Genomic DNA, 18,330 nt, shown 5'->3' with positions numbered 1-18,330 from the left:
CACATAGTCTGAAATGTTAGTCTGAGTCTGAACTTGTCACACAATATCAGACTGAACCAGACCTTAACCATTATAACACATGTGATATGGGGGGGGGCATGCATTTCATAAATAAATTTTATGTTTAGGTATTAAACTGTGTTGCATTTTTTATACTGTTGTGAAATATTTAATTGATTTATTGTATGTATCTTAGTTTTGCTTTATCTTTGTTGCAAGCTAAAATGGTTATAGGATGGCATATGCACTCTGTGTGAGGCAATCGTTGGGCCTGGTTCAGAGGCTCCAACTGGTGTAAAATGCTGTAGCTACACTGATCATGGGGACAGACTATTGCTAGCACATAACTGGTGTTCAAAAGTTAGCACTGGTTGTGTATATGCTACAAGGTTCTTGTATTAATTTACCAGGCCTATGACAGTTTGGGTCAAGTATGGTCCCTAGGGACCATCTGATTCCTTATATCCCTTTTCAATCACTCAGGTCTTCAGTGGCGTCACTGTTAACGCTCCCCCATGGATCAGATGCAGGGCTCGGATCCACCCAAAGCTATGTGTTTAGTAATGTGGGTCCAATTTTATGCAAATACCCTCCAATTGAGGTCAGACAGGCCCCCACGCTACTGAATCTGCAGCACCTACTGAGTAATGTTTTATTCCAGCAGGTATTTTAATTGAAGTTTAATCATACAATTTTAACTGATTTTTATTTTTTGTTTTGTATCCTTGTAAGCTGCTTAGAGAAGATCAGTTAAATGATGTATAAATTATTTAAAGAAATATACATATTTTACATAAATAAATAAAGTTGTCAAGTTTTGGGAGGCTGGTATCTGTTGGACCATCTTATCAGATACCAATCCAGCCAAGCAGAATTTTTTTTTCATCTGAAGATCTCCTTTGGGTACTTTCACCACTGGAAATAAAATAGGCAGCTGTAAAAAGAGCTTTTCTGATGGTGGTGCCATGCAAGAAGTTCTAAGGGAGGTTTAACTGTACCTACTTTATTGTCATTCCCAGTGCAAGATAAATAGGTTCACATTTTCCTCGTCTTTTAACATAACTTTAATGTTGTTAAGTCCTTTTATGCTGTTGTCAGCTTCTGTATTTACTGGCAGATTTGTTGTATTTTGGTTTCTCTACTATTATTGTTGGTGTTGTTATAGTTGTGTGGATGTTTTGTAGCACTTTTTTATTTTGTTTGTAAACCACTCTGGAAATGCCAATTGACACTGAAGGTGTGGGTTATACATTTTAGAAATAAATTACAGGTGCATCCTAACCAATGCTCAGAAATAAGTTCTCTTTAATTCAATGGGCCTTACTCCCAGGTAAGTCGCCTTAGTGAGTTAATTGGACCTCTTAATTGGCACAGAATGTTTGTGCCTCCATGGGTGCACTTCTGTTATCAATATAGTTAATTATACTAAAAGCAACTACTTTCCTTCCCAACAAACAGGGAGAAAAAATTTGGGGCTTACATTTAATCCATGCACCCACACAGTTGGGAGCATTGTCAAAGCAGGCTGAGACAACCATTCAGCGCTACAGATGCAAATCCAGGGTTGGAATCTCTCTGTGTGTGAGAGAGACACACAGACACAGACACAATCCTGTGTGCTGCATCTTTTATACTTTACTTTCTAATCTGGCAGTGGTGCACAGAGCTCTGTTTCGGCCTCATAGATTACACCAAAATATACTATTGCAGAGCTTTCCAAACTTTTCTTGTTGGTGCCACACTTTTTAGACATACATAATTTCACAATGCAGTAATTCTGTTTTGCAGCATTTTGCGACACAGTAATTCAATTTTGTGGGTTAAACCACAGAGCCTAGGACTTGCCGATCTGAAGGTCGGTGGTTCGAATCCCCACTACGGGGTGAGCTCCCGTTGCTTGGTCCCTGCTCCTGCCAACCTAGCAGTTTGAAAGCACGTCAAAGTGCAAGTGGATAAATAGGTACCACTCCGGCGGGAAGGTAAACGGCGTTTCCATCCGCTGCTCTGGTTCACCAGAAGCGGCTCAGTCATGCTGGCCACATGACCCGGAAGCTGTACGCCGGCTCCCTCGGCCAATAAAGCGAGATGAGCGCCGCAACCCCAGAGTCAGTCACGACTGGACCTAATGGTCAGGGGTCCCTTTACCTTTACCTAATTCAGTTTTACTAGTAAACTGGAGGTTAAACCAACCCCTTTCCAGCCCTGGGAGGAGTGTGGGGAACACTTGCACGACATACCTGCACAATGCAGTCGACATACTAAAGTGCCATAACACACAGTTTGGAAAGTTCTGTTCTATCGGTTCACAAATGTTTTACATACAATGGATATGTATTGGTATCCTAAACGCTGAACTTTCTACAGTGCCAGATGATGTACTGTATCAGTCAAAAGCCATGAAATGGGAAGCTAGACATTGGCTAAACAAAGAGGTCCTTTTGCTCTTTGGGGTTGCTAACAAATCTCACTTGCTGCATATATTAATATTATTGATGATAATGATGGGATTTGTGAGTTTTATTTATTCCTATGGTTCTAGAAGCTGAACTAATGCCATTTTAAACAGGAAAAATATTTATTTCCATATCAATGTTAGCAGATGCACTGTTCTTTTAAAAATTATGGAGATTATTTTAGGAGGAAAGCAAACCCTTAAGGCAGCCACATCTCTCAAAGTCTCAAAAATATTTAAGATTCAAGAAGATGAATATATTCCCTATGTATTTTTCTTCTCTGTCGCATTAGAGGCTTGGAAAATTGAATAGCTGAATGAGGAAGCTGCTTATAAGACTGACTGCAAAGAGATATTACAATAATTAGTTTCTCAAATGCAAAACAGCGTGGAATTAGGAGCTCATCAATACCTATTGTTGACTGCTTCCCAACAGAGGCCTGGCTGAGTTTCAATTATAACAACATAGTTTAAGTTAAAACTGCAAGAGATACAAGGCATTCTCCCTTTGTGCTCTGAGAAATGAGGGAATAATATTCTTCCTATTATTTGCCATTTCTTTTTCCAGTTCACCCATAAGAATTTCCCCACTTCTGTAATTTCTTCTTCATAGAAAACTAAACATTTATATTTTCTTTGACTATCCGAACCGCCAAATTCCTTACTTACAGCATGTGTCATTATCTTTTGAACTACTGTAATCTCCCAGGCAAGAGCTAGTGGAATGTGCTTTTCTGCATGCCCCAGGAAAACTAAAAGAATTATCTCAATAGTTCATCTCATTCATTAGTAGTAGGTCTTGAAAGATTCAGAGTAAAATTCATGCAGCATCCTGTATATAAACCTCAACTGGTCTTAGGTCACACATAAGTCTAAAGACAGGAGGTCCTCTAGTGTCTCAAAGCTAAACATGCATTAGGTCCTTTCACATGACTGAGCTACACATCAATGTCAGTAGGCAGTGAGTGCAAAATCCCCAAATGAAGGTATAAGCTGCTTATTTCGAGAAGGGTAACTGTATTAGTCTACTCGCACCTTAAAAACTTAGAGATTATTCAGTGATGGATACCCACTCCATATGGCTAACTCTGGTGCCTTCCACTGTAGCAATTTTCAGAGGTGTAGCTATGTTAATCTCTTGAATTATGGTTGATGTTACTAAGAGTTCTATAATAGTTTTTCCACATAGCACTGAAGGTATACTTACATTGGAAAGATGCAAGGAAATCTGCAGCACCATGATAAGTCAGTTGTTACAGCACCAAGGACAGCTCTTGCTCTGGAAATGACTGAAAGTGAACTGAGGTCTTTTTAGCCTCTGCCTTCAACCCAACTCTCCTGTCCTTTGCTTCCATGTGGAGAACCAGGGCCTCTTAAAAGGTTCATAGTGTGAATGGAGATGTGTCTTCACATCTGTCTTGTCATGCAGATGGAAGACAAGGCTATCAACAGCTACAAGCCACGATGGCTGTGTTCTGCTTCCACTGTAAGACGCATTGTGTCTCTGAATACCAGTTGCTGGAAATCAAAGGTGGACAGAGAGCTATTTTCCTCAAGCCTGGCTTGCAGGTTTTCCATGGGCTTCTGGTCAGCCACTCTCAGAACAGGATGCTGGACCAGGTGGGCCACTGGCCTGACCCAAAGGGCTCATCTTATATTCTTAAAAGCCCAACAATTATCTTGGCAACTGTATGAGGTTATTCTCCATATGTGAGCAACACTGTGCTACAGCACCTGCCTCTGAATCAATGTCCTTATATGTTAAGATAAAATGCTCAATTCATTATAGTCTGTTTTGTATTTCATACATTATTTTTTCACCACAATTTCCCCCTCATGCATTATACTCCACCAAAGCTCTAAAGTGAATAGAAGCACATTAAGTTTATTCAAATGCCAGATTACTTTTTTCAATAAGCCTTTTATTTTCTCCTGGGTCATTTCCTCTGACGCTTTGCTTCTGCATTACTTAATAATTTTCTTTCAATTCTAAAAATTAATTTGACTTGCTTGTGGGTCTTTCTGGAAAGAAAATGTATTTTTTCTGAACCATAAATATGAAGAATATTATCAGACCTTTACTTTAAACACTATTACTTATCAAAGCAAAAAAATAAAGGCAAAGTGATACATAATTGGGAACTGTATTTAAATGCTGTTTCCTATTAGGTAGCTACCTATTATGTAATTTCCATTGGCTAAGTATCAATTAGATTCTTAACTACTTAATTCACCTAATTTTAGGCATGGCTATATATGCTTATTATATTTCCAGAAGTAGACAGCAGGTGTTAAGGCTCTAATTTCTGAACTGTAGTTTTTACCAGTGGAAGTTTAAATACATAAAGTGGTACCTCGGGTTAAGTACTTAATTCCTTCCGGAGGTCCGTTCTTAACCTGAAACTGTTCTTAACCTGAAGCACCACTTTAGCTAATGGGGCCTCCTGCTGCCGCCGGGCTGCCGGAGCACAATTTCTGTTCTCATCCTGAAGCAAAGTTCTTAACCCGAGATACTATTTCTGGGTTAGCGGAGTCTGTAACCTGAAGCATATGTAACCTGAAGTGTATGTAACCCGAGGTACCACTGTACATACATACAGTGGTACCTTGGTTCTCGAATGGCTTAGTTGTCGAACAAATTGGCTCCCGAATGCCTCAAAGCCAGAAGTAAGCCGAGTGTCCATGCAGCTTCTGCTTGAGTGGAGGAAGCTCCTGCAGCCAATTGGAAGCCATGCCTTGGTTTTCGAACGGTTTCGGGTGCTGAACGGATTAAATTCGAGAACCAAGGTACCACTGTACATACATACATAATTTTATTTGTAGGCTGCCTTTCTACAGTTCAAACCATGCTCAAGGTGGCTTACAACATGAAAAAATGCACAACATGAACAAAAGTAGCCATAAACAATAAATTAAATGTTAAAAAATACACCACCAGACTGAACGATTTCCAGATAAATCACAACAAGATCTATACTAAAGATACAAAAACCCAGCAGCAACAACAACTCCCCCACAACAACATCCCAATTATGTAACATCTCTGACACAATCTAGCACAAATTAAACACAATTTCCACTGATTTGAATGGGAACTGAGCACCTTCTTAACTTTATAACTCACTAAATTCAACTGAATTTCAAAGTGCTTAACTTTGGCTCAATTGTACATTTCCTATATCAAGTATATGTAATTGCATCACCCACCTTCTATCCAGCCAAATCAATATCACTGCATAGAGGAATAGAGAAAGGAGTCAGGTTAGTTACTGACTGGTGTCTGTATTCTGTTCCACAGTGAGTGTTCTACTTGGTCAAGTTAACATTCAGATTCTAGGCCTTGGGTCAATTTCTGCAGATACTTTTTCTCCTAGCTACCATGTTTTCAATTCCACAAATGCTATGTAAAGATGGAACTAGATGGCGGCAACAGCTTCTGATAACTGGCAATGTTATGTTGGTCCAAAAGTACACTATTGGTGTAAGATATAGTTGCCTGACAAAATATTCTTTTTCTTCTTAACAAATGCTTCTGTTTATGACTTTTAACATATAGACAGATCAGCTCTTTATCACTTATTTCAGAATTAATGCTAATAATATTGTGTTGTTTTGTTTCTTGCACTAATTTGAACAAGGAGAATGTGTAATGAACATATCCTAATTATCTTTAAAAATCCACTTATTCAGAAGCCTTCTTCCAAAGTTCTGATATAAAATTGACCTACGTTAAAAAGAGTCTGGAATACTATTGTCACCCAGGTGCAAATCATTAAGACAGATTTCAAAATGCTTTGGAATTTTCCTGGAGTGATTACAGTAGTTAAGGCTATGCACAACCTTGCTAATCAGGGGTCTGATTAAATGGACTAAATCCAGCTCTTTTCTTTCCATCCTGACAGACCAATTGATGCTACCACTAATTTTCTGGAATATCATTGCACAGTCCCAGCTACTGGATTGGGTGAGTAGGAAATAAGTTAACTCTGTCTACAGCACACAGGTTTCCTCATCCAGCTCGGGATAAAATGCCTGCTTTAGTACATGCATGCTCTCTAGCTAGATTGGGTTAATGATTTGTACTTGGAGAAGCAACAATGTAAGTGTGACATCATATTTCAATCAATGCTCCTTACAACTTTGCCACCTTCAACTTTCCTTTTGATTTGTGACATATGTTATTAACAGCTGAACAAAGAACTGTAGTCATGCAGTATTTAGTACATGCGAAAGAACCTTTCACAATTATACCTTCACCATTTTGCATGGCTATCTGTCTGGATTTGCCATGGAGCCATTCTGGCTGTAGCAATAATCTTCTTTTGGAAGAGGAGCAGAGAAATCAATTTACTGCTGCTCTAGTTCCATAGATCACAGAAAAGAACGCATGAAGGAGATAATCAGTTGAAACTGAATAGCTAAACAGAATTGCACATGATTAACTTCAAGGATACTTAGTTATGTCATTGTAAGCAAAAAATGAATGTTTAAAAGGCATAATGAGGAGCTGATTAACAGATGGCCAAGGGTATATCTGCATTCATAGAAATAGATCACGACAACCATTACTCATGGTATACTTGTTTCAGTGACTACTATAACTGCAGATTATATTAACCCTTGTGTTCCAGGCGACCATGAATGGAGAGAGTAATATTTATAAAAGGGGAAATAATAATCCCATTCCTTGAACAATAGATGAATTTTTAGATAACATAAATAGCTTCCAATCAGTAATAATATTAAAGGTCACCTAGAGAAAATGAGTAAAATTTGACTTAGAGTTTACAAATCATAAACACTCTAAATACTGCTGCTAAAGTCTGGCACTGTCAATTATGCATTAGCTTAACACAAGTGATTATTGATTTCTGTAACAATTGTACTAGGAAGACTATAACATCTTAAGAAGAATATTTTGCCAAACCATATTATACCATTTGTCTGGCCACTGTAGGAGGCAATTATAGACTCCACTATTGGAGGCATAATTCTAAACTAAATGTGCCCCTTCTCTAATCCAGCAAGGCAGTTCCTCTTAATTTCTTCTAGCAAGGACTCTGGAGTAGTAACACTGAAGTCAATTAAGACATACTGGAACATTACTGCAAATATAGCCAGACAGATCTGACGCAGGCAAATGCCTTACACTCTTACAATATCTCAAGGGGGAATTAACACATATGATTCTTACACTTCAAATGTACACTCTGGTTGCAAATCTTAACATCCATAGCATAAATAGGAAGACTAGGCATATAATGTTAATATTTATTATTTTCAAAACCGTAATACTTATGCTTAATATTTTTATGGCATATGTTATTTCAGTGATCCTTACAACACATTTGGACACCTCTCAAAATATTGTTGCCAAACTCAGTACGAGTGTTCTTGATGTGAGGGTGGGGTCTACATTGATGTTTGGGCACCAGGCACCATGTTGAATCAAGATGGACCAAAACATCACTTGGGTGTGACTTGGCCCATTTTTTGACATAGATTCAACCACCTTTCAAAATACCATCACCAAACCTGGGACAAGGGTTTTTGGGGGGCGGCAGCAATCTTTGCTGATGTTTGGACATTGGAAATCATTTTGAATCAAGATGCTAGACCAAAATGTGACTTTGGGTTGACTTCACTTTATATTTGATGTGGTGGGTCCAAATTCACAAAATGAACTATCCATTTAAAAACTCACACTATTTTTTGGTTTCTAAAACTACCCAGGCAGCGCTAGGCACTCCTTGTTAGTTGTTTATAAATGCAACACACAATTATCCCAATTCAAATCATTTGAGTCACAAGTAAGTTCTGTTGAAATCAATGGGCCTTCATTAACAAGGACTAACATAAATCCCATTGATTTCAGCAGAACTGATATATAATTCATTTTGTCTGGATTGATCACTGAGCATCCAGTTCTGAAGACTGTACATTTCCTATTCTAAATAAGAAAACCATCTGACAACTCAATCCTAGCACACCAATAAACACCTGGCATACTGTTCAATAAAAGAATATTGCACACCCAAAAACCTTGGAGTATGAAAATTTCTTGATTTGGCATGGTAGTAATGCTTCCTGATAGGCTTCTCTGAGAAGGCTATTCTATAGTTGCACCCAAGTTAAAGTCTGCTTTGATGGTCAAACTATATGCCACATGTACAGGCCATTCATGAGAAATCAAGCATTAAAGCATGCAATCTTTTTTTTTTTTTTTTTTTTGCATTAAATCAATTGTAGGGGACTACAAATTTGATCAAAGCAGAGGTGCTTACGGAGGGGAGGTTAACCATTTCTCTCTGCACTGTTTCCCCATCTTTAACCACCCACAAATCTTTTAATCCCAATAACCATGAGCTGATAATTTCCATCTTCCCAGGCTGGCCTTAAAGAACAGGATGGGAAAACCATTCGCACTCTGGGTGAAGACCAGATTTAAAGCTTTAGAAGCTATAACCAGTAAATATAATCCATCATATACAAGAAGTATAATCTGCTTTTGAATTACACATCATTCTTAAGCCACACTGAGCTTTTAAGTGTCAGTTTCAATACACAGGAAGTGAATTGTAGCTTGCATTATATGAGATATGTGCTTCCTAAGTCACTTTCTGTTACAGCATGAACACAATAAATTCACAAAAGCATGTTCTGACAGATGGTTCCCTGTTTCCACAACTCCAGGCAATTTAAATCCTGTAAATAGAAGCATGGCTATAAGAAGCAGCATCGTGTGTGCTCGGAATATGTGGATTGCAAAATCTGTACATTCTTCACAAGAGCCTATGCATAATATGTACCACATCAGGATTTCCTCAGCTGTTAAGGGTCATTCTACTGTACAAACCTATTAAAAATAATGCAAAGTGTGTAGTGCCGCCCTTTGAATGCTCATAAAGGGCAACAGCTTCACTTATGGGTACACCGCACTTAGTATTACTGAACATTCAAACATTCCTAAGTGCTATAATACTAAAGACCTCTATAATTATTTATTGTTTATTTTAGTTCTAACCGTCTGCTATATGCTACATATGTCATAAATGCCATAGGCCTTGAAAGCTATTTTTGAAGATAGGTACAGATATGTTGAGTGAGGAAAGGCTAAAGCAATCATTTCCTTATTATTGAACAATAAATATTTCTGTCTGGGTCTTTGGGACTGAAATATACTCAGAGTCGCAAAGTGATTTCATGCTCTTTATTCAGCTCATAGTGGTGAGGAGGAATGAATGAATGTCTCCTCACAGTATCTGCTTTATATACATTATTTACACAATGGGCTGCACATGATTGGCTAATTCTGGAATTCTACTGTAAGCCAATCAGGATGTGGATTCACTTCTATCTGGAGCAGGATTGGGTGGTTCCTGCCAACCAATCATACTGCTGCATTGTTCTAGGACCAATCAGACTGCTGCATTCTGAATCCTATTGTTCTAGGACCAATCAGACTGCTGCCTTTTGGATCCTATTGTTCTAGGACCAATCAGACTGCTACAGTTTGGATCCTATTCAACTCAGTACATAACACCCCTCCCCTCTAAGTTCCAGTCCTGCCCGGGAGGTCGCATTCATAGTCCTCAAGGTATGCCGGCGGCCTACGTGTGCGTTGTGGCCTGGGGTGTTCCCTGGTCCGGGCTCCGGGTTCTGGCTCGTGTTCCAAGGATGCTGGCTGTGATGCGGCTGTTTGGTCTGGTGCAACCGGCTCGCTCAGTCGTGGTTCTGGTTCCGGTGTCCTTTCGGCCTCACGGGTCCTCTCTGTATTTACTGATTCTGCCTCTCCTGCTGGCCCCTCCTGCTCTATGGGCCTCACTGCCCCGCTGTTCCCTTGGGACTCCTCTGACCTGTCCTCCTCCTGGTTTTCTCCCGGGAATCGTCGCCGTATCTGGTCGCAGTGGCGGCGCCAGCATTGCCCCCCATCCGTTAGCACCTCGTACGACACGGGGCCAGTGACCCTGGTGATTGTGGCGGGTACCCATGCTGGGCCTGCCCCAAAATTCTTTGCGTACACTGGGTCCTGGGCCTCGAAGGTCCGGGGGTTCCTGCCTTCCCCCACCACTACCTCATCCTGAGCTCTATCGGGGTGAAGGCGGTCCAATCTGATTGCAAGGCGCCGACCCATTAGTAGTTCAGCGGGGCTCCGGCCAGTCGTTGAGCTGGGGGTGCTGTGCTGTGCTAGAAGGAATGTGGCAAGGCGGTACTCCCAGTCCCCTTGCGTCATGCGGCGAAGGGTGTCCTTGGTGGTCCGCACCATGCGTTCTGCTTGGCCATTGGTGGCAGGGTGGAACGGCGCCGAACGGATGTGGCGGATGGCGTTCTGCGCTGTGAAGGTTTGGAATTCTCCTGACGTAAATGCAGTCCCGTTGTCTGAGACGAGAGTGTCAGGGAGCCCGTGGGTTGCAAACAGCCTGCGTAGTACCCGGATGGCTGCGGACGTGGAAGTGGACGGTACCAGTGCGACTTCCAGCCATTTGGTGTAGGAGTCCACCACTATGAAGAATGTTTTCCCCTGAAAGGGGCCAGCGAAATCCACATGCAGGCGTGACCATGGTGCTCGGGCGGACTCCCAGGACTGGACTGGGGCCCTTGGGGGATCTGGGCGGGATTCTTGGCAGGCCTGGCAGTGTTTGACCCAGGCCTCTATCTCTCCATCGATCCCCGGCCACCACACATAACTCCTGGCAAGGGCCTTCATTCTTACTACCCCTGGATGTGTCTCGTGTAGGGCTGTGAGGACCCTTTTGCAGAGGGGCTGGGGAACAACGACTCTGCTTCCCCATAACAGGCACCCCTTGTGAGCCGACAGTTCATGTTTGCGGGTTGTGTAGCCGGCGAATTCTGGCCCGGGGCTGCTGCTGGGCCATCCCCTCCACACCCAGTCCAGGACCCGGGAGATGACCCTATCTTTCTTGGAATGGTGTGCAACTTCTTGTGCCTGAATGGGGCGGTCGGGAAGCAGCTCCAGGCTCATAACCTCTTGTGCAGGTGCTGGGTCAGGGCCTGTTTCCGGTAGTGGTAGCCTGCTGAGGGCGTCCGCATGGCCCATCGCCTTCCCAGGTCGGTGAATCAGTGCATACTGGTAGCTGGCAAGGAAAATTGACCACCTGAGGACGCGAGGAGACAGCACTTGGGGGGTCTGCTTTTCGGGGGCAAACAAGCCAAGCAACGGCTTGTGGTCAGTCACCACGGTGAAGGGCCGCCCGTACAAGAAATCATGGAATTTTTTTACTCCCTTTACGATTGCCAGACCCTCCTTGTCGATTTGCGAGTAGTTCCGCTCGGTTGTGTTGAGTGTCTGGGAAAAGTACGCCACCGGTACCTCTCTTCCATCCGGGAGTTGGTGCCCCAGGACAGCTCCAATGCCATAGGGTGAGGCGTCGCATGCTAGCACCACCGGCAGCCTCTCGTCGAAGTGTGCCAAGACCGAGTTTGAGACAAGCAAGTCCTTGACTGCCTGGAATGCGGCCTCCTGGCGCTGGCCCCACACCCAAGGGGCCCGCTTGTCCAGGAGTCTGTGTAGGGGCTCCGCTACCGCCGCCTTGTGGGGAAGGAAGGAATGGTAAAAGTTCAATAGTCCCAAGAAGGCCTGAAGTTCAGTCTTGCTCTTGGGCGCTGGGGCATCACAAATGGCCCGTACCTTGTCCCCAGTCGGGTGGACCCCTTCTGCGTCCACCATAAATCCCAGAAAGTCCACCTGAGGCACTCCTAGTAGACATTTTTCCCGCTTCACCTTGAGACCCGCCGTCTGGAAACGGTGCAGAACGGTGCGGAGGCGGTCCTCAAACTCCTCTGGTGTGGGGCCGGCAATCAACACATCATCGAAGAAGGGGGTGACGCCAGGAATCCCTTTAAGGAGAGAGTCCATTATATTCTGGAATATGCCTGGTGCCACGCTGACACCGAATTGCAGCCGCTTTACCCTGAACGCTCCTCTGTGCGTCACAATCGTCTGTGCCTCTGCTGTGGCCTCATCTACTGGCAGCTGTTGATATGCTTGGGCCAAGTCCAGCTTGCCAAAAATTTTCGACCCAGCCAGGGTGGCAAGGACATGGCTGACCACTGGCACTGGGTATGCGTGGGCCGTGAGGGCCTTGTTTATGGTACATTTGTAGTCTGCGCAGATGCGGACCGAACCATTAGGCTTGACGGGTGTGACGATTGGGGTTTCCCAGGGAGCATTAGGCACCGGCTCCAGCACTCCTTGCTCTACGAGTCGGTCCAATTCCTCGTCTATACGGGGTTTCAAGGCGAATGGGACCCGGCGGGCCTTGAGCCTGACCGGTCGTACTGCGGGGTCAAGCTGTAGCGCAATGGGGGGGCCCGTATACTGTCCCAATTTCCCATCGAAAACCCCTGGAAATTCCTTGCATATGGCGTCCACGTCCACTTGTAAGCTAGTGTGGTTCACCCCGGTGACAGCTAGCCCCAGTGGTCCAAACCATGCCAATCCCAGTAAGCTAATGTAGGGGCCCTTGACCACAAGCAAGTCCAGTTGCCGCGTCCGCCCTCGGTATTGCACCCTGAAGGTCCCCACCCCCATTGTGGGGACCTTACGCTTCTGGAAGTCCCGGAGGGTGAATGGGGCCGGCCTGAGTTTGGGACCCCCAGTGGGACACAGTTTCCTTAAGGTCCTTGCCGAGATTATGGATAGAGTTGAACCCGTGTCAAGCTCCATGCGGCATGGGGCCCCCTCTATCTGTACCTCTACATAAATTTTCTCTACGTTGGGGTGGGGCAACTGGTATACCTGGAAGTCCGTGAGCTCCGTCGAGTTGCCTTGGTGCGTTGGGCCCCGGGACCTGGGGCTCTTGGATTGGTCATCTGATGCCTGGTGTTGGGTGGGCCGAGCCCGACACACCCGGGCGATGTGTCCCGATTTTCTGCACTGCCTGCACTCTGCGTTGCGGAAACGGCAGGTCCTCCTCTCGTGACTCTCCCCGCAGCTTGCGCAGTTCCCTCCTTCTCGTCGAGGCAGCTGTGGTCTGTGCGCTGCTTGAGTGCGCTGCTGTACTCGGTGCACCTCCTCCCTGTCGGATCCTGAGTCGTCGGTGAGGTCTTCATGGTGGACCCTCGGTTGGGATGGTAGGCTCGGCCGTGCCTCTTGGGTCGACCTCTCGGCAGCTTCTGTTGCCAGGGCCTCCTCCAGAGCGACCTGGAACGTTAGGTCCTTCTTAGCGTAGAGGCGTCGTTGCAGCTTCTCATCCTTCAGGCCACCGACGAGGCGGTCACGAAGCATGTTCTCCAGCTCTGAGAAGTTGCAGAACCGGGCGGCTTGGCGGAGAGAGGTCACAAACCCAGTTATGGTTTCCCCAGGGGCTTGCCGCTTTGCGTAGAAGGCATTTCGACGAGCCACCACTGAGGGCTGCGGCGAAAAGTGCCCCTTCAGCTGTTCCATTATTGTTTTGTATGGAACAGTAGCGACGTCTTCAGGCGCAAGGAGAGCCCGGGCGATTTCAAACGTCTCCTCTCCGCAGACGCTGAAGAATATCGCCCTCTTCTTGGCGTCTTCTTCGTCGGTGACCCCTTTGGCTTCTAGGAGGAAGGTGAAACGGGAGGCGTACGCTTCCCAGTCTCCAGATGCTGGGTTGAATGGCGAGAAGCTGCTGTTGGCTGCCATTCTGAGTTCCTTGTGCCCCGGAGCTGAAGCCTGGATACACGGTGCGAGGCAGCGGTGCGGCAGTTGGCGGTGCTGCGGTGCTGTGTGTGGCAGTCAGCTCAGCGGGATCCCATCCTCGTCGCCAGTGAAATATACTCAGAGTCGCAAAGTGATTTCATGCTCTTTATTCAGCTCATAGTGGTGAGGAGGAATGAATGAATGTCTCCTCACAGTATCTGCTTTATATACATTATTTACACAATGGGCTGCACATGATTGGCTAATTCTGGAATTCTACTGTAAGCCAATCAGGATGTGGATTCACTTCTATCTGGAGCAGGATTGGGTGGTTCCTGCCAACCAATCATACTGCTGCATTGTTCTAGGACCAATCAGACTGCTGCATTCTGAATCCTATTGTTCTAGGACCAATCAGACTGCTGCCTTTTGGATCCTATTGTTCTAGGACCAATCAGACTGCTACAGTTTGGATCCTATTCAACTCAGTACATAACAGGGACACAAGTGGAGGCACCTTGCATGATCAAGGTGAGCAGGGCCCCACTCTCCTCATCCAACTCGTGAGTGTTTCAACAAGTGGTTCTTGATTTTGCAAGCACCCTTGATTGAATACTTGCAACATCTCTAGCCCAGCATAAACTCCCCAACACCAGGGCCAGATTAGGACAGTAGTTGACCATGTAAAAATCTAGATCTTGAGGATGTGCTCTCTAGCTCTGAACCCCTGAAGCCAAGACTGGGGTGGAATGTGAAGTGCAGCAGGCAGAAGGTCAAGGCAGAAGGACAGGCTCCCAGTAATTATGACAGTTGTAGTCAATCCAAAGACATCCTAGCATCATGTTAAGAATGTAAGAAGAACCCCACTGGGTCAGACCAATGAGCTATCTAGCCCAGCATCCTGTTGACCACACAGAGGTCAACCAGATGGGATGCCCACAAGCAGGCTTGAGTTGGGGGGAAACACTCTCCTCCACTTGTGAGTCCCAGCAACTGGCATTCAGAGATATTCTGCCTCTAACAGTTGAGGTAGGACATAGCCATCATAGCTAGTCCATACTGTCTGCCACCATTTTCTCTCTGCACAAGGACTGGCCCAAAACATTTTGCTACATGAGACAGAGTGACCAATTGTTGCATACCCTTCCTTAATCAAAATACATAGTTCTCAATATCAGTCTAGGTATTTTGCTATGTGAGACAGAACATCCCACAAGCACCTCTTCAACTCTCTGGAAGTAACAACAACAACAACAACAACTGTAATAAATGAAGCAACTTTCACAACACCCAAAATTAGTTGCCCAGCCCAAAACAGTGAGTCACTTCACTCTACCTAATGGGGGACTGGCCCTGCTCTGGACCTGAAGATAACTCACTGGGTCAAGCCTATACAATCTAGAGTCACTAGGCTATGCCTCAGCTGAACCATTAGGTGAGTCTATCATCCATCAAACCATGGTTAAATGCATTTACTTTTTGAACATGAATCTCTTGGAGCTCAAGAGAAATTTGTTTCCAGTGTCAGCATCACAGCTATGCAGTGTTTTCAGCAAAGAGACTTCTAAGCCAACATCCCTTTATAGTTTTCAGCGCTAAGTCAAGCCCCTCTATCCAGTTCTACAAAAATTGAGTTTAGGATGCATCTGGTATACAATGTGGCCTGTTTTGTTTTATTGCAACAATGATTTTGTGACAGCTTCAGTTTCTTTAAAAATGTATCAAATCTTGAGCACTCAGGTGAAAAGCAGTCAAGAAGTTCACTGAAGCAGCTTAGTTTTCAAGCCTGAGTTGCCAAGGAAGACAACAGGTCTTTCAGGTCTTTTCTCATTTGGTGAGAAAAAACACACACTGGAAAGGCACTTCTTCCCAGTGCTTATTAAAACTTGTTGACATGGTGTATGTACAATAGATTATGACAGCTTGCAAAGAAACCTGATATGCTGTTGAGGATTTAAAGCTGCAGCACCTAGAAGTTGAATCCAGTAGACAGGTATCTGCGTGCATAATGAGCTGTCTACTGGGACAAGATATACTTCATTAATTAAATATTTTTCCAGGCATATAGCATTGTAAGACAAGTGTTTCCAAAGTATTCTTCACTGTTCTACTTTTGAAAAATCCCAAAAGCAGTCTCCAGATGTGCTTAAAATAAACATTACAGGACATAAGAATTAAACTATAGAGAATATAGACACATTTTTGCTGAGTTTGCAGAGAGCCTGGAGCAACAAATCTAAACTATTACTTGGCTTCCTCTTCTCATTGTGTACATGATGTGATGCCAGTGAATTAAAATATTTGTCAGAAAATATGTAAGAAGAGAAAGAAAACGTAGTGGCAGTCTATAAGCACATTAATTGCTTTTTCAGCAGGCCACGATAGGATTGAAGAGGCAGACTGAGAGCATAATGCTGTTATAAAACTGAAAGTATTATAACACCTTACCCCATGCATTTGGTGCAACACAGGAATGCAATACAGGAGATTCAGGAGTACTGCTATGCAAAGAACAGGAATACAAAAAAAGAAAAAAAAGGGGGGGGGGAGGTTATCATCATGTTGAAAGGTTTAGTTGGGAGATATCCTCCAAGAATTAATTCCTTGATTTTATAGTATTTTGCACAGGAGGTCACCCTTGGGCCTCCTTTAGGTATACAGTGACAAAAGCCAGTACAGCAATACAACTATGCCCTATGAGGAATTATACTCTTACTAAATTAACAGCTAATTTGGAAGAAACCAAAACATGAATACTGCAATGAAAATTCACCAACAGATCCTACATGAAAGGGCAACGTCATACATGTATCACACAGAGCTAGAACTGTGGTGATTCAGTAGTAGTAGTAGTAATTTTATTATTTATATGTGAAAACAAGAGATATATTATTAGTCCACAGTGATTGCAAAGCTTCCATCTGCAATACTGCATAACTCACATATGATAGCATTAGTGAACTCCAGTGTCTCTCAAGAGATAATAGTGCAGTAGGCTTCCACACTATCCCAAAGCAATACCTACAGCCAACATATCAGGAGTACAGAATTGCCTCCTCAGTGGCCTTGGCCTAGACAGAATATTGAGCATTAGAATGTACCATTACAGAAGAAAGAAGAATAATTACTTTCTGTGCTCCATCAGGGCAGTTGAAAAGCTATAGAAAATATACAAGTGTTGCTTGTCTGTTATTAAGGAACTAAGGACCTGGCAACCCTTCAGTCTTTCTGAGTTTATGTAATTGAATGGCATGACTTGGGAAAACCTGCCAAAAATACCTCAAGCCTATTTAATGTAAAGCATGAATAAATAAAAAATGCCAAAAAGTACATTTTCGGTTTCAGTCATGAAGAGGACACCCTACTTATGCTGTTTTGGTGTATTCTGGATCGGGTCATTGTTCTTTACTCCTCACTTTGTTGTCAGGCTATTTGCCACATCACTGCATATTTAAATCAACTTTAAATGCAGAAGAATCTTAGATTTGGGTAGCATATATTTGTTGTTGCTGGCTGATTGAGTTTTAAAACCTAGTCTTTTGAAGCCAGAAGAGGATGAAGATGAGGGTGTTTTAGCTCCTGAACAGAGAATGTGTAAACTGGGGAAAGGAAGGAAACTGAGCTATTATGGATATACAACACCACTACTATTATGGAAGACATATTCTGGATTGTGGTTCATATATTTTTTTGAAATGTGTTACTATTTCCCCCCTCACTGATCAATATCCAGTTTGATCTTCCTGAATAATCTCTTCAATATGCTTTTTCATTCCCCACTGTTGAGTTTGAAAATATTTCTGTCAGGAAATTGATTTTTACAGCTGGTTTTTAAGGTATTACTATCAGCTCACTTTTCTTGCATCAGCACTGTACAACAGACATAGATGCAATGCCATCATCAAATTGTGAGTTCAAAATAGAGTTCAAATTGTCTTGAACTCTATTGCCACATGTGCAAAACTGGTTGCTACTGTTCATTTACTCACACCATATTCAGTCCTAGACTTACAGTCATTCCTTCTGATTGGCTCTCATATATTTACTTTTTAAAAACTTTCCTATAAACCATTAGTCTCTAGCTGCATATGTACCATGCATTTAAAGCACATGACTCTCCCCTAAACAGTTCTCAGAACTTTGGTTTAAGCTTCATAGAGCTACATTTCCCAGCACCCTTAACAAACTACAGTTTCCAAGATTATTCATGCCAGGAAGCAATGTTTTTAAATACATGGTGTGCATGTGGTCT

General features: G+C 43.4%; 1 protein-coding gene across 2 annotated transcripts in view; it reads left to right on the top strand.

Moving 5' to 3' along the window:
• Positions 1–18,330, top strand: part of TAMM41 (TAM41 mitochondrial translocator assembly and maintenance homolog) — a 153,399-nt gene that overhangs the window by 7,080 nt on the left and 127,989 nt on the right. For both annotated transcript variants that reach the window (XM_080994229.1, XM_080994230.1), the window contains exon 2: positions 6,355–6,416. The gene's annotated coding sequence lies outside the window, so the exon portion shown is untranslated. The remainder of the gene's footprint in view (positions 1–6,354; positions 6,417–18,330) is intronic.

This window comes from Podarcis pityusensis, assembly GCF_964106645.2.
Source record: "Podarcis pityusensis genome assembly, chromosome: 2".
Lineage (NCBI taxonomy): Eukaryota > Metazoa > Chordata > Lepidosauria > Squamata > Lacertidae > Podarcis > Podarcis pityusensis.
The sequence above is the reverse complement of the archived record's forward strand: the minus strand, read 5'-3'. Positions and strand labels throughout refer to the sequence as shown.